Genomic DNA, 24,434 nt, shown 5'->3' on the forward strand with positions numbered 1-24,434 from the left:
TTTGTGCTACTGTATGGCATCTTCAAAAAAGGTGATCTTGACCTGGAAAGACAAAATCTAAGGTTTACTGCACTAATAACAACTTGCTACTAACTCGTGGCTCAGTCACACTGGAGTGAAAATATGACATAAAAAGCAGTAGTTGCCCCTTGATATCAGCGAATATTTTCACATTTGGTGGGGATTTCAAGTTGTTGCAGAGCCCAACTGGCAACCATCCTCAGGCTCTGGCTATCATAGGTTTGCACCAGTCGTCCAGTGGCTGTCAAACTTTGAGCAAGCAATGATGGTCTGAATTGATTGTAGTCACTTTTGGAAAAATTGACAAAGATTTGCAAATTATTTCCATTAAATGTACAAACGCAAACAGATTTCAAACATTTTGCAATTAATTTGAGTCAGTCTACACTGATTAATGCAACTCGTCTGTGATGCGTCTCCGCAGCAGGTGACTTGACTCAGCTGGTTATATTCTGGTTATATTCCAATATAAGGGCAAGGTTGCTGAGTGGCTATGCCATTTTTCAGTTAAATTACCATCCTACAGCAACTATATCACTATTTCTGGAGGAATTTCCAAATTTCTGTTTCAAATCTATGAGGTTCTGAGTGAAGTTGTTAATGTGAATTTCTATGTATGCATATGGCAACATATTTGCAATTACTGCTGATTTATTACAGCTTATTACAGTATCAACACAAAAAGACCCAATTTAATTGCCAACTGATCGCAGACTGACTCTATCTTATTACCACTTTATTGTCCTCTTGAAATAACAAAGTTGATTTGAAGACAGAGACCCTCTTCGAAGCACTCATTTCATAGGCAGGAGACTGGAAGTTCATTGCACACACTCACAGTAATTTTGGTTATACTGTGGTCTTAAACCATTTTTTTCCCTTGTGTTTGTAGCACTAATGGCACACACTGCAGACCTTTAACCCACTTTGAAGTGAAAAAAACAACACAGTCGAAAATCCGTTTCATTACAGAAGTACTGGTTCTGCAGTGTTTTTGAACTGGCTAGATGAATTTCTATATATAGTATCAAAGAAACAAAAAAAAGAAGCAGAATATTATGACACGTTTTTCTCTGCTTCTCTCTGCCAGACAATGACCTTTATGAAAAGTGTTTAGCTTGATAAATCAGACAAATTAATTTAATAAATGAGAAATACAATTTCAGATATACATAGCTTTAAGTGAACACTGAGTTAATCAAATTTACTTTAAGTTCAGTATTGCAGGCATGTGAGAAGTTGGTCAAACTCTAACTACTAAAACCAAAATACTTTAAAATATGCAAACTTTTTTCTATAAACAGAAGAGTATGAACATAAAAGATTTATCACTTTCCTGAAGATCATCAGATAATAGACTATTTTCAGTCTATAGTTCACCATCCATGCAAGTTTACTATTGTGACTTTATCTCCAGGCTGCCCAAACACCCCTCACCTGCAAAGAGATTTAAGGTGCCCTAGTTTTGATTCCTTCCATTTCTTTGTTGCAGCTTTTTAATTTCTTTGTTGCCACCTGTGTGTCCAATATGGTGCTCATCCCTCCTAATCGATGGCCCCTTATTGGGTTTCTGCGTTTGGTCAAATATCTCATCGCTTTCTCCCCCCTCAAGGCAACAGAATCCAAACTAATAAGAAATCTCCTCAGTCTCTCGGGTTGGGTGTTCAGATGAAAAAAATTATTAGTGCAGAGATAGCATGTATCTGTGACAGAAATCAGATTTTCAACAAGTTCGCTAGTTTAGAGCTAAAGCTCCTGACAAAGAAGTTGACGCGTTGACTGATCTCGAGGAGGATGTTAGCCCATGTCTGCACACAAATGGTTTAATTTTAAAAAGTCTATTCTTCACTTTTGGGAATCTGTTGAGTTTTTCCACACCAAAATACTGATTTTTCCCAAAAATGTTCCTTAAATGTAGCTAAATAAAATGTTGAATAGAATTGTGGATGTAGAAGAGTAATCTTTTTCTTCATTTTTGTGTACGCTCATTTCGAGCATTTCATATTGATGATGTCACATAACTCTACTCAACATTAAGAAAGGTTACGATGTATAAATAATCGTTTTATAGTCCTAATGCAACAGTGCAAGTACTATCATTAACCTTGTTTATAATGTTGCATTCACAGTCCACAATAAAACCACTTTTTTTTTTTTAATGTATTTATTTATGCAAGTTTCAAAATTTTTTTACACATTCACAAACAGCGGGACAGAAGAACACAGACAATAAAGACAATAACAACCAAAAAAAACAAACAAACAAACAAAAAAAACAGAGCAACAAACCACACAACAGGGTACAAGGCCAGCACTTATTAAAAACAGCAGAGAAGCAAACAAAGCAAGTGGTATACATGTCAAACAACTCACAATCTAGTGAGTCCAATCCACAAGATCAAATCCAAAGATCGCTAGGAGGAGCTGATAACAATCATGCAAAAACAGTTATGGGCAACAGCTCAGAATGAAAGCAGTTAAAACAATGTGGTCAGGACCCAGGGCGTGGACTGTCCTTCTTAATGTGGTCTATAAAGGGCCCCCATATCTTCCTGAACTTCTCCATGGAATCAGACGTAGAGAACCGAATTTCTTCCAGGTATAGACAGGAGACCATCTCCTCGAGCCACCTCTTGAAGCAGGGAGGGGAGGCAGATTTCCACTCCCCCAGAATCAAACGTTTGGCAATCACCATACCAAACATGAGGGCCTGTTGAACAGCAAAGGGAAGTGCCAAGGAGTCGCCGGAGCAGCCCAGGATCACCATAAGACAGTCAGGATACAGTTGCCTATCATAAACAGTGCTATAGAAGCTAAAAATACTAGTCCAAAAGGCTGTAAGCGTAGAACAGGACCAAAAAAGATGCCCAAGAGTACCGTCCACAAGTTTACATTTATCACATTTGGGGGAAACGTTAGGAAAAATCTTGTTCAATTTGGTTTTGGAATAGTGCAGTCTATGGACAACCTTAAATTGAATTAACTGAAGCCGGGCGTTAACAGAGCATAGTTTTATCCGACTTAACACTTCAGCCCATAGATCGTCAGAGATAACCAAACCAGTGTCCCTTGTCCAAGCCTCTTTAATATGGCAAGAGGGGGCTGCCGAAGAAAAAAGGTTGACAAGCCGAGAAATTAAGTGTTTTGAGGTGGGAGGTTCGTTCATCATATTGTAAAAGACATGCTGTATGGGGATGGTATCTAAATTTGAGAATGCTTGCTTGACATAATTCCTAATTTGCAAGTACCGAAAAAAATGACTTGTAGGGAGATTGTACTTTGTCTGAAGCTGAGCAAAAGAGGCAAAATGATTGTCGATATAAAGATCCTTTATAGCAATTAACCCTTTGACAGGCCATTGTTTGAAAGCAGCATCCATTGTACTAGGCGTAAAGCTAGGATTGTGGCAGATCGGGGCAAAAGTTGACACTACCGGGAGGTTCAAGATTCTCTTAATTTGATTCAATATTTTTACGGAGATGCAAAGAATAAAGTCATCACATGCACTTTTAATAACCGATTTTGAAAATAAGATAGCTGGCAAGGATGCTCCAGTGTGCTCGATAGCAGTGCTAAGCTCCAATTCGAGCCATTTAGGGCTGGACCTGCATCCCACAGCATCACCAACTATAGGCAGATTCCAGAAGACCCAGGCTCTGGCATTACAGGCCCAGTAATAATGTCTGAAAACTGGAAGGCCCAGACCACCCTCGTCCGAGGGCTTTTGCAAGTGAGACTTCGAGATGCGGGGGGGCTTGTAGGCCCAAACGAAAGGCATGATAATGGCATCCAACGCTTTGAAAAAGGAAGACCTGAGAAAAATAGGAACGTTCTGGAATAGGTACATGAATTTAGGGAGCACAACCATTTTGATTATATTGATACGGCCAATCATTGAAAGTGGGAGAAGTTTCCACCTATCTATCATACACTTGAGCTCATCAGTTAGAACCGAATAATTAAGCCTGAAGAGGAGTTTTGAGTTCCTAGGGATGTTAATACCCAGGTAAGAAAAGTAATCCTGGGAGACCTTAAAGGGCAAACTAGACAGGAAATCAGGGCCCAGACCAGACGACAGCGGCATAAATAAAACCACTTTTGACAAAGGAGGAGACCTTAGGTTCAGTTTATACTTCAAGAATAAACACAGTGTTCTTCAGGCTTGCAGACAAAAGATGGAGATGTTAAAAGCCACTTTTTCTAAGTCAGGCATATTAGTCCAAAATAGAGTTGTAAGCTTTGTCAAAAAAAACCAAACCTTTCAACCATTTCATCAGAAAAAGTTTAACTGAGACCCAACAGGCAAAGAACGCTGAGGTACTGCACAGCTCTGGTATTTGGATGAAAGAGGACATTTAGCCTTTTTTCTTTTTGTGTTCCAGTGCTTACAGAAAAGCTTCAAAAAGTCGCACTGACATGTAAATGGCGTTTTGGCTTCACTAGCTTAAGTGCAGTGACTGTTTTTACTCATTGTCATCATGTCTAAGATTGGAGGCAGCTTTTGCTTGTAAGTGATAGTTATGAAGTTGGCATGCTGTACCTAGCATCTAAAACAAGTAAACACAGGAAAAACATATGCAACTGCTGTTGAAAAAAAAACTTGCTATGTAACAGGTATACATAGATCAGCAAAAACATACACATCTACCACCGATGTCCACAAAGTTGTGTCTAACCTGAAATCTAAACTGCATGCTAGTGTCGCAGAATGACTATTATATTATAATACTGGCTTAAAACCCGCCGTTTACCTGCGCTTCATTGAATTTCTTCACTTTGACATTCAGAGCACTAGGCAGTCATAACATTGCATTAATGCCAGGACTCACCATAAAATTTTTTGTAAAAACTAACTTCAACCCCATCTTTGACCATAACTCCATAAGTTGCATAATTGCAAAGAAAAATGCTAAAAAGCACTCAGAAGGTTGACACTGGGTGTAAGGAGAGGTTGGGGGGGGGGGGGGGGACATCCCCAGCAAAGAGAGTAATAGTGAGTAACACAGACTCACAACACACCTTGAGGGGTCTTTTAAGTTCGGGGACTTTATACCTCTCCCAAATCGCCCAAGGCAGATAGTAGTCTGGATGAACACCGTATTGGTGCTGAGCTGTATCAGTTTGAGCTGCCAGCTCCAGTCGTGGTAATGCCCGTAGCTATGAATGTGTCAATGGACGTGCTAAAGAGGGACTATCCTGCCACCTCCAACCACTGTTGAGTCATAGGAGGATCTTAAGAGAATGAACGCAGACCAGTAGTACTCATAGAGATGTCAAAAAGCCAACTGCCAACATTACTTAAAAAACTGTGAACTGTCTCTTTGAAATGAAAACATATCTGCTGATAGAGAGCCATATCTCAAGGTTTCCCACTCAAGAGTGATGGCTAGGGGAAGTGGCCTGTTATTTATTTATTTGTGTGTGTGTGTGCTTTGAATATAATACATAATATAGATAAGACCCCAAATTATTGTCACTATGTCAAGCCTCACAAGTTTCAGTGTGATTTAATACATTATATTGTACTTATATAGCACTTTCCCACTCATTTTGAACACTCAAACAGTTGTGGTTTTTGCATGCCTAAGCACATTTTATGTTGACTCTCTGATGGATGCATTTGGGGCAACTTGAGGTTTGGTAGCATCTTGCCCGAGGATACTTTGACATGCCGATTTAAGAAGCCAGGGATTGAGCCACCAACCTTCTGATCAGCAGAGCACCCACTCTACCTCCTGAGCCACAGTCACTCCTAATCATAGCAACTAATCATTTGTACTTTACTCCTAAATGAACTCAGTGACCAAATTTCTAATTATTCAATTATTACTGGTTAATCAACAAATAGGGTTAGCCTACAAACTTAGCTGGTGGCCTGGTGGTTTTCATGAACAGGGTTGTCTGGGATGGAGTGAAATTCCCAGTCTAAATTATTGTCTCAGACCAATTTTGTGTATTGGTTAACATAAAAAAAACATTGAAAGTATCTGGAACTATCCGTATATACACAATATATATCTGTCCTGTATATATAGAGAGAGGGCGAGAGAGGGAAAGAGGGGAAAGGAGAGAGTGCCACTTTAGAGTAAAGCTGTCATTACTCCGGCTGGTGCACTCCCTCATAAATACTGATAATGAGACGCTTTCAGCAGCCTAATCATTTGCCAATGTAGGAGTTAGTAGTGTTAGAGGAACACTCATTTCTTCTTCTGTCTGGAGATGACATTACAGATTCTGTTAAGTCACTGCTATAGCTAGTCCTGCATAGAAAAGAATGTATCTTTCTTGCACTCCTCTTATGGCAGCAAGCAAAACCAAACTGTTTGCTCCATAAACAAACTGACTGAAGTGAAGCAAAAACCAGAAAAGATTTGCTACTGTGCGATTCTTTTTTTCAGCTGCTGTTTTTGTACATGTTTGTTTTTCAAAAATATCACCAGAATGCAGGAAACTACATGTCGGACACTAGAAAGTAGGTAAAAAGGTCAAATAGTTTTCTGTACCCCAGTTAACCTTTTGTATTAGCTGTGGTCCAAATATTTTAATTCCTATCATAGTTAATAATATGACCTGCCGAGAGGTTGTATTGGATAATTTTAAACCTTTCTTAATATGATGTTCAACCAACAACCTCCCAATCACAAGTCCATTAGTCTGTCTTCCATTTGACATTGTCAGTTTACATGCCATGTTCTACAGTCAGCGTGGTTTATTTCAATAATGTCAGGATTGGATTTTTTTTTTTTTTTTACCTTTTGTTATAGCCCCTTTCAAGAAATCAGTGGTTTCTACGCACTGTGAAGTAGAAATTCAATGATTTTGCACTTTTGTCACAAAGGACTCCATAAAGTCCATTCTGTATGTTGCAGAGTTTGTGCAGATATTTTGAGCATGTCTCAAGTTATCTGTACCAACAGGTTCACTGTGTGATGTCCTAAAAGTGTTGGGGAGTTTCTCCCTTCAGGGCAGCCACATGAAGGGCCTCATATGCCCCCTCCTCTCCTGCCTACTGGCTCTGGCTCAGAAAGCACTGAGATCTCTGGAGGCATTTCCAGGATAAAATAAACAAGAAAATGCCTGTGAAAAGGAGCCTCTGACTCTCTCTCTCTCTCTCTCTCTCTCTCTCTCTCTCTATATATATATATATATATATATATATATATATATATATATATATATATATATATATATATATATATATATATACATATATATATATCCCATGGGCCATCACTCTAATGGTTGATCCCTAAGAAGCTCTATGAAAGCACTGTATAGCATGTCATCTTTTGCCGTCTATCTTCCACTGACCATTAAATAGCATACCCTTGATCGTTTTAATAGTCCCTCCATACTGCCTCTCTTTGACTCCGACAGTGATTGGACAAACACTGGTGTCCCTAGTGATATAAGAGGAATACATTGAGGAGCTATTGTGGTTTTCCAGGGCCTGACTGTGTATTGTTTACTGGGTCTGCTTGATTGCCCTCTGTCCAAATCAGAGGGTACAGGCAGGCAGGGCAGAGGTCTACAGGGATGCACTGTGTTGTGGACTGTCCCATCGTTCTAAGAATATTCACTCAAGCTATGACTCTGAGGTGGAACCCATCCGTAGCTCAGTAAACACACACACACACACACACACACACACACACACACACACACACACACACACAAAGAAGTCATACGTTTGAGCTCCTGGGACCATGCATAAATGTTGAGGAGTGTATCTGAGGACATGTGTGGTAGGAGGCTGAATCTTTCTCCACGTCACAAATAATTACTCCCTGCGTGACTTTGCTTTTAAGTGGAAAACACCGGAGACCGTCCTCACTGACAGTGGCACATATATCTCCAAAGCAATAACAAACATATGCTTTTGGAAATTATACACTAGCTAGGTGTATACTAAGTTTGGATTAATAAGTATAGACATCTTTTCCCCTGGTCTTCTTACATCATAGCTCTAGGTCATGGAACCCAACAGCAATGGCAAACACCCCCCCCCCCCCCCCACTCTCTCCGGTATAATCTTTAGCAACCTCTGATTTTTATCTGTTAATCCCTTACTTAACTTTGAATAAAGCTAATTAGAGACTCTATTTTACCACAGTTGCACCTCATTGACCAGATGGTGGGAATATTCAGAGAGCAAGGTTACATCGCTAAGTTACAATTTGATAAATGCTAAAGGCTAACACAGTCATTCAAACTTTAAACAGTTTTGGAATTTTTTCCCCCCTTATTCTCATGAGCGGTTATCTTTAGCGGTGTGTGTGTGCTTTTGAAGCATCGTGGAATTTGTGTTTCATGGTCACAGTTTCAGAGCAGGTCTGGTCCTCAAGGCTGCCACGGCTAACCTTGCTAACTAGCAAGGTAACATTTGCATATCTTATGAAAGCAAAGCACAGTAAGCAAAATATGGCATTTTCTGTACTATAAAATGCTAGCCAATCAAATAACTCTCAAAACTGCAATTGTTTGATCAGGCGTGGCGCCAAAGTATTACCTTTCATCTTCACAGGGGGATGCTGGTGTTTGCGGTAAACAGACCTGCAGTACTCTTACCAACCACTTTATTCAGTACACCTCTCTAGTTCTGGGGTTGGACACCCTTTTGCCTTCAGAGCTGCCTTAATTCTTCATGGCCTGGATTCAACAAAGTGTTGGAGACATTCCTTAGAGATTTTGTCCTGAATTGACATGATAGCGTCACAAAGTTGATACAGATTTGTTGCCTGCACATCCATGATGTGAATCTCTAGTTCCATCACATCCAAAAGGTGCTCTATTAGTTTGAGATCTGGTGACCACAGAGGCCATTTGAGTACAGTTACGTCATCGTCATGTTCAAGACACAATTTGACACATGTCACAATATGAGCTTTGTGACATGAGCTGTTATCCTGCTAGAAGCAGCCATCAGAAGGTGGGTCTCTAAGTCTACCAAGAATATCCCAAAAGTCATCACGCCACCAACAGCAACCTGAATTGTTAATATGAGGCAGGACAGATCCATGCTTTCACATTGTTTACATCAAATGCTGACTCCACCATCTAAATGTTGTAGCAGAAATCAAGACTCATCCAACCAGGCAACATTTTGTCTCCTATTGCCTGATTTTGGTGCAAACGGTTTCCTGTTCTGAAGTGGCAGGATTGGTACCAGGTGTGGCCTTCTGCTGCTGTAGCCCATGTGCCTCGAAGCTTCATGTACTGTACATTAAGACATGCACTTCTGTATACCTTGGATGTAACAACTGGTTATTTGAGTTATTGATGCCTTTCTATCAGCTCAAAGCAGTCTGGGTATTCTCCTCTGATCTCTGATGTCAACAAGGACTTTTCTTCCAGAGAACCGCTGCTCCCTGTGTATTTTAATCTTTTTGGACCATTCTCTGTAAACCCTAGAGATAGTTGTGTGGGAAAATCCCAGTGGTTTCTGAAATAGACCAGCCATTCTGACACCAAAAACCCTGTCATGTTCAAAGTCACTTAAAATGTCCTTTCTTCCCATTCTGATGCTCAGTTTAAACTTCAGCAGGTTGTTTTGACCATGTTTAGATGTATTGAGATAGTGCCATGTGATTGGCCGATTACATATTTGTGTCAACGTGTAGTTGACAGGTACTGTACCTATGGAAGATTGAGTGCGGGCGATCAGATTTTGTTTTTGTCGTAACAACCTCAACACATTTTATCTGGGCAAGCATGGACTTTAAAGTGAATTTCTTCATAAAAAGTTTCGCTTGCTCTACTGAAGTTTCAGAACCTCCAAATTCACAGGTTTGGATTTCGAAGAGCTCCATACTCTTAAGAAGCTATTCTTAGCTTTATCAATGATGGAAGAGCATTTATTTTTTGTTACTAAAGAAATCACAGAAATACATCTGTTTATCACACATAACGGGAAGGAGCTGTGGGAGCAAACAGTGCTGGTATGAACGGGTCAACAGAGTTTCAGGCTATGAGGCTTGTATGTTGTGTCTACATGAATCTGACTTGACACCTAGTTTCTAAACAGCTATGAATTCGTCAAATCACTTTAAGCATATCGCCAAAAACTAAAAGATGGAAGTGCTGTTTTGAAAAAGAAGACCTTCAGTATGACTGTAGCTGGCTTGTTTACATGCTCAGATCCTCAAATACAACTCTCACTGCCCAACTTCTAACATATTGACAGTTGTTCGGGACCCCTGGCATCTTGTGTATAGCCTTGAGGTTACCCATATTTTTTTAATGTGCAGGGTTAATGTTTTATGGGGAATATTTTAAACTTAAAACTGTTTAAACCTAATCATGTAGTTTGGGTGCCTAAACCTAACCAAACGGCAAAGTAAAAGTGAAAGTAAAAACCAGCGAAAATGGAAGTAATCAGTGAGTGAAAGCAAAGCTAAACAGAGATTTGTGATTTACAACAACAAACACGCTTCAGTTTCTCTACATGAAACAAGGTCGTTACCTCTTGGCGTACAATTCTGAGCAAGTGAAGAGTTCAAATTTCAGTTTGGCATTAAATGTAAGTCACTTTGTCACTTTGTTTTTCTTTTTTTTTTCTATTTGAAACCTAAAAGGCCACTTTCCCATGATACTTCCATCTAGTTCTGTATTTGCAGAAGCTGAGTGAAATAAAATTTGATTATCATGGAAAGATGTTGGGAGAATTCAATCTGTATGTTTGTTTTGTGCCTGTAAAAGTTTTGACCCTGTCTCCGAGGGTTGCAGTGACTTGATGTTGTTTAGACTCATCTCCCTTCCTTCTTCCCCTGGAGAGCTGTCTTTGTAACAACCCCAGCATCCTGTTCACTGCTCCACTGCATCCATATCGCGCTAATGATCATGGGAGTGGACAGCTGCTTAATGTAGTAGTGTCATCAGTGCTGCTTTCTGATAGCAGCTCCATTGCACCTGACGGGACTCAAATGTATCTGCTCAACACGAGCCCCCCGCATTTAGCAGATCGAGTAATGTGATTTCGGAACACCTCGGTAAAGGTGTATTAGATGTGTGGCATGTAACATTCGCAGGGTATGATTACAAGGCATATCGCATTTTTAGTACATGATTACAAACAAGGTTGTTATTGCTTTTCACTGCTTGGTAATCTGTCAAATTTCAGCAGGTAGCTCCCAGTGACTTTACAAGTGTCTCATAAATGATTCCTAGTGGAGAAAGAAGTCTTAAAATCATGTTCCTAAATAAAAATCCATGTAATAAAAAGAGAATTTCTACATTTTAAAAAAGTACCTTGTAGAAAATGGGGTGGGTTAAGGGATTTTCTGTTAAGCACTGTAATTTAATAAAGGATACCAGAGCCACTTTTATTATCATGCAGTACACATGCGGTAGAATCGTGACTCAAACAGTCAGGATTAAAATGTTATGTCGCTGACAAAATGTCATAATGATTATTTTTTAACATAAAAAAAAAAAATCAATATTTTAAACAGTTTTTAAACTAATAATATCACAGATTTCCCTGTCAAATTAAAGTAGTTCTGCACAGTAAATGGGTTGTGGAATAATTAGTGGTTTACTTAAAGCAGACCTTTTTTTCTGAAAATGCACAATCCTGAATTGGATGGATGTATTTTTGGTCATAAAAACAGCCTACAAATATAGCATTGCATCGTCAGTATCTAAACTATTAAACATCAAACTTGCAATGGAAAAACGCTTGTTTGTTTTGCATTTTGAAAACGAGGTCTTATGATAACTTTGTATCTTTTTTTTGTCATTCATTAAATATTTTAAACTTGCTCGGAGTTACAATCGTGTCCCCTGTGAGGTTTTACAGCGTCAAAGATTCAATGATTAAAACTGAAAAATACGTGCGTTATCGCCTACAGTACCTCTGGGGTTATTAGTACCATTGTTTAAGAAGCACTGATTTTGAACATAAAACTTTTACAGAACATGAACTGGGCTTTAAAAATCAGCAGTTCATAAACATCGCTTGGGAAACAAACTGGGCTCTGAGTAAACACTACTTAGCTTCAAACTGGAAAGTTACTAGAGAAAAAGGAGATTGCACCAATCAAGTGAAGAAGAACTCTTCTGTAGAAATATGTGAATTGGTTGCCAAGTAACAACTACGGCATCGTCAAGTTATGATGTGCACGAATTGCAGTCAATCAATCAGTGTGAAAAGAGTAGCTATAATAGCTGACATTGACTCTTAGTAGCTTAATCAGCTGCAAACAAAGAAGAAGATTCATAATTACTTATTACATTTGAGTTTTTTAAGTAATATTTCTGATTTGAAATTTAGGGTAGTACAGTATACAGTACAGAAGTACAGTGTTGGAGGAAAAAAGAAAAAGAAAAAGAAACCTAAATAAGAACTGAATTTGAGATTTTTTTGAAAACAGTTCAAGTGTCCACATAAAAAGAATTACTTGTTATTGTAACAAGAATAAAGGAAGCTGGTTACTTTGACCCTTGACTGCAGTATATGTAGTCATTTAGTCATCTGTGCTCTTTCTCTCTCTCTCCCCAGACTTGGTAGTGGTGCTCCTGTCCGGTGCAGCTAAAATAACAACCGAGCAGTTGGAATAATACCACACAGTACAAGTTTCATAAGAGTGTAGAAGGAAAGGTACACCCTCACAAAGTGATGTGGGATTTTAACATGTGGCTGTTTGCACTAGCATGTCAGCGTGTGCGTGCCAGCAGCTTTTATTTCAAGCAAAAACAAACAATAAAAGAAAACAAACCACACACACATATGGAGTAGTTTCGCAATTAAAAACTCACCACTTTTTAACTTTTAATTATATTTTAATGGAAATTCTGTTTGCGGACCAACATTAAACCTACATGTCACCGTACTTACCTATCTTGTTTTCATTTTGTTTTGTTTTTTTAAAGAATGTATTTAGGACCACTGATAAAATAAAGTGATTAAGCTGTCAGCGCTCATTGATCGTGCTTCTGGAAAGCTAAATGTCATTTTTCTGAAGTTTGAGGCCCACATGAAGAATGTCCTCCAGGGTGAAATAGGATGGTGGCAGGAATCTTAAAGGGTGATGTCTCAAAACCTGGGTATTCAACAACACATACAAAAGGAATTATGTGTACTCCTCATTTGATGTACACCACATCAGCCCCCTCGTTTGAGATTCCTGTCTGTCCCTCCTGTCTGCACTCTTACCCTCTCTTTCCTCTTCTTTTCCTCTGTCCCTCTTCCCATCCTCCCTTCTTGCAGTTCATATTTCAGTTTGCTCCCAGGAGCTCGCAGGTCTGTGCCAGACGGAAATTCGCTGAGGCTGCAGGAGCCCCCTTGGAGGCCACATGGAGGAGGGACAGGAGGGGAACAATCAGGCCCAGTCCTCCCTCGCTATCCCTCCCTCATGTTTTCTCCTTTTACCCCCCACCCATGCCTCTTTTTTTCTCTTTCTCACTTACTTTCATTTCAACCCTCTCTCTCTCTCTCTCCTGTCTCTTGCTGTCTCCTCTGTATCCAGCCTGCCAGGCTACGCAGGTCCTCAGGGTGACTTGCATTTGGCGGGGTACCTCAGCACAGAACCCTCTTCTCACCTCCTTCATCCAGCACTCCCCCTCCACAGCTTCTCCTCCTAGCTGGCTCCAGCTCTCCTCCTTTCCCTCCACTCTCCTCCTTCCTTCTCCAGATCTCTCCCCAGGGGGAAGACGGTGAGGCCATCCAGTCCTGAGCTGTCCATCAGCGAGGGTGTTTACTTGCAGCGTGACAGGCCGACACATCTGGAGCGCATATTCACTAGTGTTCACACTCTCACCCCCCCACGTACTCTTTGCTGGCCCTATATATATATTCTTGTGCTGCCACCAGACACATTCCTTCAGCTCATTTGAGGGTTCTTTGTCGTTGTTATGGCGAGCCCACCTCTAACTTATATACACTCACTCAAAGCACATACAAACACACACAAAGACTCACACACTCAAAGATTTGTTTTCATCCATTTTCCCTTTTTCTTTCACCCCTCCAGTGGTTTTTCAGTTGCATGACAGAAATTGGAGTTAACCAGCGGTAGGGGTGGGCTGATGAGGGGAGTGGGGGTGGGGGGCAGTGATGCGGATGGGGCAAAAGTCAGACTTCTCTCATCCACTTCTCTTTCTCTCTCTCTTTGTATCTCTTCCTCTTTTCTCTCTTTTCAGTGAGTGCAAACTAATTACAGCAACTTCTCCGCTCCTTTTTGGAAACCCATGACTACTGCTCTAATGAAGTGACAACTTTTCTTCATTTTGCATCTCATGTCTTGCTCCCTCTCTCACTCTCTCTCTCTCTCTCTCTCTCTCTCTTTCCCCCCTTTGCTAACTCATCCTCCCACCCTGCATCACACCCACTCGCCCACCCTGTCTGTTTTCCCAACATTCCTGTGCTGGTGTGTGACTGTGATGGCTTGTCATCTCCCAGGAATGTCCTGCTCTCCCACCTCGTCCCCCCCGATTTGGCGTGAAGCATTTGCTCCTGGTTTCCGACTCTGCACACGTACACACGCATACACGCGCGCGCGGCCACGCTCTCAAAATGCTAGCGTTTTAAAAAATGTGTTCATGCAGATGGTGTCCATTGGGCTGCATACCTACCCTTGGCGTGTGGCCACAACAAGCACAGCCATTCTCAGATAGTCCCCAGCTTGTTTCTTTTCAAATGTACAAAGTGTGCACAAAGTTATTTTATCTTATTTTCCGTGTGGTAAAAGGAGCCATTTGCTCTCTATGTTAACCTGGAGAATTCTCTTGATTACACTACCAAATATGAGCTGAGTGGTTTTTAAGGAAAAACACTTTTAGGCAGTTTCATATACAGTACTGTATAAACAATATATCCACTTAGTAAGAAAACACAATGTTCAGCTCATAAACCGAGGACAGATACCACTGTGCAAAATTAATGGAGAACAACATTATTAAAAAGGTTTTTTTTTTTTAAATATTTAAACGTTTTCTAAGAAAATGACCATGTCTGCAGTTCTACATCTTACTCCCCTTGCAACCAAACTGGAAGAGATTGTATAATATAAAGCACATGCAATTTTAAGACAAGATTTAGCTTGGAAAGCGGCACATAATGACCTTCTCTTACTCTAGGCATTTCTTATATTCTACTGTCTGCATGTAGTGAAGACTTATCAGAAGCCTAATAGCAGACAGGAACATGCAGCACTCAATGACCTGAGGGAGCACTTCTAGTGGAGGACAATAAGGAGAATACTGTGTGTATGTCTGCATTTTATATGCCTGTGTGTGTTTGTGTGTGTGTTTTTGTGAGCGCGCGTGACACAGTCTTCGGTCTTCTCATTGGCACCATTCTCTGGAACAAGTCTGGCTCCTTCTGATGTGTGTGATTACTTGTGTGCGTGTGTGTGATTATTTGAGAGTGCATGCATGTGTATGTGTGTATGTATTGGGGGGATGTGCAGGAGATATCACCAGGCTCTCATGTTTATTCAGCTCAACGCCTGGATGACCAGGACTTATCCGCTGTCCTGATTACCCTGCCTGGCCTGCCACCATTAATCCTTCAGAGACCTCAGGCCCCCTTAAACAGTCCTATCTTATACACCCATGTAGAAACAGACACACACACATGAAACACATGCACAGCCAGTGGTTGATTTTGATATGTGTATGCATATATATCTAGATGTGTGTGCATTTGTGTGCATGTCCTGTCATTTGGGCCTCTAGGAACCACAAAGACATTTCCCCAAGTTCAAAGTTTCTTTAATTTCCAGTGACTTGGATGCACGTCTGACACAGAACACAAAACAAAACACAATGGCTCAGTCCAGTTTGTGCCACGATGTTTTCTTCATCATCTCTCTGTGAAGGTCTGCATAATCATATTATTTTATGAGTAAAAATGATTTCATTGTAAGTCTTTTCCCATAACGTCTATATTTTTTTAGGAGCCACAAGATTTTTCTGGTGAGGAGGATGTTAGAGTAAATGTGTGTGATCGTGTGTCTGCCATTGTGCACATGCGTGAGTGTGCATGCATGTGTATTCAGGACACCAGGGTTCTTTTCAGTAATAGTGACTTGCGCCAAGACATAATATTGACCATGGCGGCGTTCCCTATTCCGGTTTTGCCCATAATAAATGATGCAGATTAGAAAAGTAGAAACACATTGGACTGATAAGTAGGATTTTGAGCTCGCTTGCTGTGCCATTGAAGAGGGAGGGACTCTCTTCTAACTTTACCTCAATTCTTCAGCAACGCACAGATGCGACGTGTGTTTCTGCATACACGCACGCCTACAGTATCTGAAGTTTTTTAACTGTGGTCTGCATATGTGTAGAGCAAGCTGGTGTTGAGGGTGTTTGGACTCTCAAGGAATGACGATGGCGTCTTTTGCCAAGTCCCATTTGAATATATACACAGTGGGGAACCCTGTCATTATAAACAGAAGCTCATACTCCTGGGTGAGCAAGCATGCACATAAAAACACACGCAGGCGCCCACACAAAAGTTGCAGAAGATGGGGACAAAACACTGGAACTCATACAGCTGGAAAAAAGAGCATGACTAGTTCATATCTCAAGCCTTAGGCAAACAAACCTAAAGTTGAAAGCTGTGAATGATTGCGTGTGCGCATACTGGAGGATGCTTGTTTTATTGTCACTCCCCTCTCCATTTCAAATTTTCTTTGTGAGATGAAGCGGCTGCTGACATGCACTCTTGCCTTTGTCCTTTATACTGTTTGTCTGCATCTGTGTTTTCACCTTTCCCTTATGTCTTTAACCTGTATTGGGATGGGCCACTTGAGCACCTGAGAACTCTGATATACACACACATACACTCACACGCACCCACACCCACACTCACACACTGAGTCGTCTCGTCTGACTCCTTCCCCTCTTCTGACACTGCTGCTTCGCTCGCCTCCTGTCCCTGTCTTCTCCTTTTTCCCATAACAAATAACAGTGGAGAATTCCCCTCGTTTTTCTCCTGGGGAATTTTCATTACCGCCCAGTCCCCCTGCCCAGAAGGACTCTCCGCCTTGAACTGTTCAACAGCTGTGGTGTGGACACTGTCTTCCAAAACAGACTCACTGTTCACAAACACCCGCTGGACTTAGGGTGGGGACTTTGTGTCAACCTCCACAGCTCCAGAGACCAAGCTTTTCTAGCATGTGGCCCATCTTGGGGCCCCCCTCTCCTGCAGAGCGAAAGAGGCCTGATGCTGGGCCTTTCAGCTCTTCTTGTATTAGGCTGAGAACGGTCTTCACTGAGCTGGTGTAAAGTAGAGAGCTGGTGTAGAGTTGAGAATTCAACTGTTATTTGGGTTTAACTCAAATTTCTGCTGCCAAAAGCCCACCAAGCAGTGGTTGTCCAGTTATAGTTCAGCTGCTATACTTTTTGGGAAGCCATGAAATTGAATGGCAGTAGGAACTGAGCATTATTTCCTATTAAACACTTTCAACCAACTCAAAGATGTTAAATTCTCTTAGGCCTCCGTCACACTTGCCCGGAAACCTCTGGTTGCTTGGAAAAAATTTACATAAGTAAGTGGTTGCTGGATGTTGTTGGTTGTTGCTAGGTGAAATCAGTTGCAAAGACGTTGCACCAAAAAAACACCTTGTAATTGGTTTGATAACTAGAAGGTTGTCTGTAGTTTGCAGTGGATGATGCTGACTTGTCTGTAAACACTGGGCAACTACTTGTTAACTAGTACAGGAACTTGGAAAAAGTTTGACACAAAGCATAAATGTAAAACATAGCAAAACTTTTCACATTTTCACTCCTGATTGAGAAGTAGTTAGCATGTGTTTGCAAACAAGTTGGTGTCTTCCATGCAATCCAAGGTTTTGGGTGCTGCAAGCTGTTTGCAGCCAATTACACCAGATGAGGAACAGCAACACGAAGCAGCCACACACTAAGGGGTCTGAGAATATACATTTTTCCCTACTAAATGCAGGTAGTCATAGGGCCTGCCAAAAGGTCTATAGGCCTGAGTGTTGGTCTTTACCAAGGGGTTTCAAAGATGGCCAGCAACTAGCTGGGAAATACGCATTTTTACCTAGTGACGAGTGACTGCCAGGGGCTCGACGACTGGTCTTGACAACGTGTGACTGGTGCCTCAATTAATTCGATCAGATTATAAAATGAGAACAGATGGATAATGAAGTGCTTTTATTTTGCTTAACAGGTAATCAGCCACCCCTTTTTACCATACATTTTTTATGTGTGGTACAATAACAGAAGCTTCGAAAGTAACCAAAGAGATGGGTCAGTTTGCATATATCTGCAAAAACAGCAACTTCACTAAGAGCAAGTAAAATGTAAAATGCAAGTAAAAAAGATAGATAGATAGATAGATAGATAGATAGATAGATAGATAGATAGATAGATAGATAGATAGATAGATAGATAGATAGATAGATAGATAGATAGATAGATAGATAGATAGATAGATAGATAGATTTTCTCTGTGCAAGAGCAAGGCAGGGTACTGTTATCAAAGGCGATTCCTCATTGCATGCTGTGACGCCCCACAGTCAAATGCAAAGCAGCTTAAATTAAAACACACTTCAGTTGAATAGATAAAAACTACACAGGAGATGAGTCGCCTTGTATCCCCGGCTGGCGACAGTTATTTCCGTCAGATCAGCAGAATGTGATTTGCTGGCTGGAGGGGTTTTCATAGAATGGTGTTACAGTGTGTTTATTGGCTTCTCCTAGAACCCCATACATATGTGCGTGAGTGTGTGTGTGAGAGTGTGTGCAAGACTCTTCTATCTCAAGTCTTACTTGGAAGAAGTGAGGAACACTTGGCAGCACTGACACTGGAAGTCCCCTGCATTTGGCCACAGCTCCATGTGTGCATGTGTGTGCATGTGTGTGTATACGAATGTGTCCATTCTCATAGGAAACGGCCCATTTGTATTGGAGCAGGGATGGGATCGGTGTGTGGGAGGTATTTTGTTCATTTATCAAAAATGGTAATATTAGGAAGCAGAAAACTCTTGACCATGAGAACACAGTCTGTTCATAGCTTACATCAGTGTCATAATTTATTGGGGTGCTTTAAGAGAGCGCTCGCTGCAAAATGAAAATCCTGTCAATGTTCCAATCATTACTTCCCCATTAACTAACATGTCAGTCAAAACTCGCTGAGGCTTACACGGCACCTCCCATTGTTCCATCTCGTCTCTCTTCCAAAACACACAAATTTTTACTGTACGAAAACAGAGAAAGCAGCACAAAGATGAACGCAATACTATGCACGAATGTAGAACATTTATATGCAAATGTAACACAACATTAAAGCAAATTTCTGCAAATTTAGCACTATTTTGTGTGAAGTAGTGTGTGTTTCCATGTGCTGATCTTTAGCTTGCATTAGGAAATAGGTTGATTGAGTAAAACAGGTGTTAATGTTAATTATTTTGGTCGAGTAGCGTTAAAGCAGTGAAGGACACAGCAGGGAGGCTACGTGACAAAATTAAAGGTGCACCAGTAAAACTTTAGTCAATAGAAAACCATCTATAAAATTGATTGAAAATACAGAATTCATTTCATATAATAATATGAGAAACATTAGAGCCTTACAGCATATTAATATTAAAACATACTCTTTAGGTACACCAGGTTTCTTCTGGGCAGCTATAACCTTGTGATTCTCCCAGCGGTTTCGTGGGAGAGTAAGGTACTCGGTTAAAGTTCCACAAGATGCTTTCATTAGCCAGTAGGAGGTACAGACATGTAGAGAAAGGGTTTATTTGGTTGGGAGACACCTGGCCCGAGTGAAGGAGCTTGAAACACTATAAGCCCGCAGCTTCTGACCTCCCTCCCCTCTCTCCTACCCTTCTCCCTCTGTACTCTTCTCTCTAGTGGACTGTTTTGTGGCTGTCCCCCCCTCTTCTGTCCACATTCCATTCTCAGGGATGCCTCTCCGTCCTGTCCCAGCGGCGTGTGTTCATCTTTATGTGTGTGTGTGGAAGGAGGTGGCCCACAGGCCTTGCCTCTGGTCACTTTATTAAAGTGTATTTTAATTTACTCCCGCGCTCCTGTGAGCTTCTGCATCCTGACTCACACACTTGCAGCAGGTCCTCCTGGGACAAAGCTTATTAACTCCGCTCCTGTCTGTCACAGAGTTGGTGGGGGGCCAATACCTAAACGCCACATCTCTCGGTGCGGTCCGGTCATAGGGATTTTTTAAAAATCCCTTTGACAGTCACAAAGTGAGACAGAGATGACACACAAGTTAGACATCCACGTATATATATATTGCAGCTGTGGTTTCCACACCTAAATCATAAACTTGCAGAGGTGTACGGTTATATGGCCCTCCGTGGAGACTTTGCAGAGTCATTCCCGACAGCCTACTGCAGCATTTGTTATCCTAACAATTAACGTGGAGATAATTGGTTAAATACCACTTAGCAAGGATCACTTTGTCTGGCAACGCAGTTATTGCACATATCAAATTTACTCAATGACAGAAAACTAATAAAAAGCATATGGCCTCAGAGGACTCGAAGGAACTGATGATTCTTTTATTGTATTTCATAATTGCAAAGACTCACGAAGGCCTTCATATGTCTGCTGCAGTGTATATCTCTATCTTCCATTTCTTGCATAATTTATGTGTCTCCTCCCTCCTGTACATTATTCCCAGGGTTCCCTTCTGTCACAGTATTAAATATGAAGTGAGGAGCTGGAGTCTGTCACAGAGGTGATGTTTGGCCATCCGAAGGTCCTGGTGTGTGATACTGGGGCCTTAGGCTTCAGCCAAGTGTCAGAAAAGAGGCTTCGGGGCACAGCCAGAGGGAGATTTTCTGTATACATTTGCAGCTGTGTGCTTGTGTGTGAATTTGACACTTTGTATCTATCAGGGACCGGCTAACCCGAGCATCATGCAGTGCATATATATATGTGTGTGTATATATATGTGTATATATATGTGTGTACGTTACTGTGTGCCACCACAATGATGAGCGTGTCCTTCACTGAATGTAGAGTATCTTGGTTGGCCTGCTGTACATGTGGCACTTATGAGTTGGTTGTGAAAAATGTATTGAGATTGTGATGGGACCAGCTGGGGTAAGGAGCGGGCGGCAGAGCGAGATAGGAGGGGGGAGGCAGGAGAGAGGAGGGAGGATATCAGGGAGTAAGGGGCACAGCTGTAGGGGATTAATGCCCAGAGTGTAGGAGGTGGAGCCCAGGAATGTTCCCCAGCGCCCCCTCAAGAGGGAGGTGAAGAGGGAGGGAGCACAGAAAGACAAGGGCACCGGGCTTAGATGTGTCCCATGCTGCACAATCTTTGTGTATGTTTGCGAAGAGCAGTATTTCATCCCTGTCAGTCTTATCCCCTGTCTAAATCTGCTCCTGCCCTCTGAGGCACTTTGGCAGTGATCAGCACTGGTTCACAAGGCTTCGTTTGGTGCCGCTCCGCCCTGTCTGCTTTCCGTGTCACATTCTTTGTGTTGTGAGTTCTGTGATTTATGGACGAACACAGGAACTAGTGTGTGTGTGTGTGTAATTGCACAGTTAAGGCCAGGTGGGGAGAAAGGCATCTATAAGATATCCTCAGGCTGTCGCTAAAATATCGATTGATTCCCCCCCCCCCCCCCCGCCATTTCCTTGATCGCTTCACTGTGTTCGCCATGTCCTGAATAGCTGCCTAAAGCCACGTTGAGGGCCACTGCATCAAATAAACAAAAAATTAAAACAGTAAAAATTCAAGCTGGAAAGTCTTTTTGAGATTTGGTCAGAGGGCTCCAGTTTACACGATCATGAACTCATGGTTGCTTTTGTTTCACTCCCTTCTGTGGGTGATTGGGTTATCGCCACAGAGCTGGTTTCCTCCTCCGTACTGTGCCCTCAGCCGCCTCTGCTCACAGCAGTCCCCTCTTTTGTTTCTTTGCCGACTCCGGAGCTTTCGACCCCTGTCACTCCATCCATTTCCTGGTGTTGACAGTCGTTAGGGAGAAAGCCGCTCATTTCCCCGTGACAGGTTCAATGGGGCTGCACTGATCCCCACTGACGACTCTGAAGAGGTGACTGCAGCGTTGGAAAGGAGCGCCTGTCGTCGTGATGGTAAACCTGTCCGTCCATCCATCTGCTTGTTCACCCGTGTCTCTCTTCATCCCATTTGGAAACCACTCCACCTGGTTCGGACAATTACCTCACGTCCACCCGTCTCTCCGTCGCTGCCTTAACTCTTCTTCCAGCCACTTAAGTTGTGATGGGCTAAAAGGGATGCTTCAGCCACCGCTGGGCCCCAGCACTGTTATTAGATGCTCAGAGTTTTGTTGACAGCCCATAAAAAAAAGCTGTACCCTCTCATCGTGTGTCTGTGTGTCAAAGTGCGATAAAAACCAAACTCTGCCTCAGTGGAATTTGCCACAAATGCTGGTTGTCCATCCATTAATGTGTCTTCTTGTGTTTAAGCCCCTTCGGCGCTGTCCTTTATGATAGCTGTTTTCCTGTTGAAATGATATACACAACTGAAAGAGAAAGGGAGGCCTCTATAAGCTATCACCTGACCCCGAACACCTTGTCCTGTCACCAAGTGCGTGCTCAGACACTCTCCCCAGTCTGCAGCCGGGTGGGGTGAGACAGCAGGCCAGCCAGCCAAGAAGGAGCTCAGTCTTACACGCAGGTCTCAACACATCAGCTCTGAGTTGCTGACAAAAATACTAACCAACGGTCCTTGTGGCCTCCCGACGAGATACACCTCAGGTGCAAGAAAACACATGGCCTGCCTGCATTTGTATAGCGCTTTTCTAGTCCTTAAGGACCCCAAAGCGCTTTACACTACATTCAGTCATCCACCCATTCACACACACATTCACACACTGGCGATAGCAAGCTACATTGTAGCCACAGCTGCCCTGGGGCGCACTGACAGAGGCGAGGCATTTGCATGTACACATGCTCATTCCCATTAAATAATATATTTTCACATGCACACAACACAAACACAAAGTTATGCTTCCTCCCACTGTCATTAGCCACAAGAAGGGCTTCAAACACCAGGTGATATCATAGCAGCCTAGGAACAAACAGCGCCATTTCCTTAATCTTCTCATAGCTCCTCAGCACTTATCCGAATCTTAATTGCCAGGGAAAGTTCTAACATCTGCTTTTGTTCAATAGTCTTTATTGGCATGAGTCACCTTCTTTGCTGCTGCCAGCCTCTTTCTAAATCCACGATCATATTTTTTTTAAAAAAAAAAAAAGAAAGACAGAAAAACAGAATTTAACCAAATCTCTTACACAAAAAATAAGAAATACCTCAAATTAATAATAGATACATCAGGTACATAGAGGAGCTGGGTTTTTATCATTTCAAAAATCACGAAAAAAGGATCAGAGAACAACAAGGGAGGCAAAACATGCCTCTATATTTATTGGGGTAATCCTGAAGGGGACATTTAATTTGTTGTATGGTGGGGGGTCAGTGATGTAGGAGTGTAGATGTCCTATATAAACTATTTCAACTTGTCTCAGCATGCCATTTTAAACTGCTCTACAGATGCTCTTATTATTAAAGGGATTTTTTTTTTAATGTGTGAAATTCATTCACATACTTTTTGAGTCTCACTGTCCTAAATTACCTTATATAATCCAGAGCCACAAAGCCGTTCCCCAGAAGTCTCCCTTTCAAACTGCGCAGAAGGCAGCAGCCTGCGTGGGCTGATAAACTGTTAATGGTTTGAATGGGGATCAGTAATTACTGTTCCCCATGAAGCTGAGATAGAAGTGGTTACATTCTTTTCTTTAGACACAGTTGCGGGGCCTCCGTGGACATTTATATGTTCCTGATACACGACAGTTCCTCTTACGTCACTAAATCACTCAAACCTAGTTCTTTGTGCTCCTGTGTGAGTGTGTTGCAGTAGTGTTCAAAGTAAAGCCATAATGTCAAAGTGAACTGGCCACTATGGGGTATCAGGACTGAGAAAAGGAGTAAAGTAAGTAAGTAAGTAAAATTTTATTTATATAGCACATTTCTAGATAGAGATCACAAAGTGCTTTACAAGATATAACAGATTAAAAAGACAAAATACAAACAAAGTTAGCAAAAGGCAGTTTTAAAAAGATGTGTTTTTAGCTGTTTTTTAAAAGTAATCAATGAATCAGCGGATCGTAAGTCCTGAGGAAGGGAATTCCACAGTCTGGCGGCCACAGTAGCAAAAGCTCTATCACCCCTAGTTTTCAGTCTCGTATACTGAATGACAAGTAGGCCCTGACTACTCGACCTCAGAGACCTACTAGGGGCATAGGGCTGTAAAAGTTCAATGATATATGGTGGTGCTTGTTGTTGAAGAGCCTTGAAAGTTAAAACCAAAATCTTAAACTGGACTCTAAATTCAACAGGAAGCCAATGTAACTGCATGAGCAACGGTGTTATATGTGAAAATTTAGAAGCTTTCGTCAAAAGTCTTGCTGCAGCATTCTGAACGATCTGCAGA

This window comes from Copadichromis virginalis, linkage group LG6 (assembly GCF_057382275.1).
Source record: "Copadichromis virginalis isolate Kocher_CV1m ecotype Utaka linkage group LG6, C_Virginalis_male_GT1.1, whole genome shotgun sequence".
NCBI lineage: Eukaryota > Metazoa > Chordata > Actinopteri > Cichliformes > Cichlidae > Copadichromis > Copadichromis virginalis.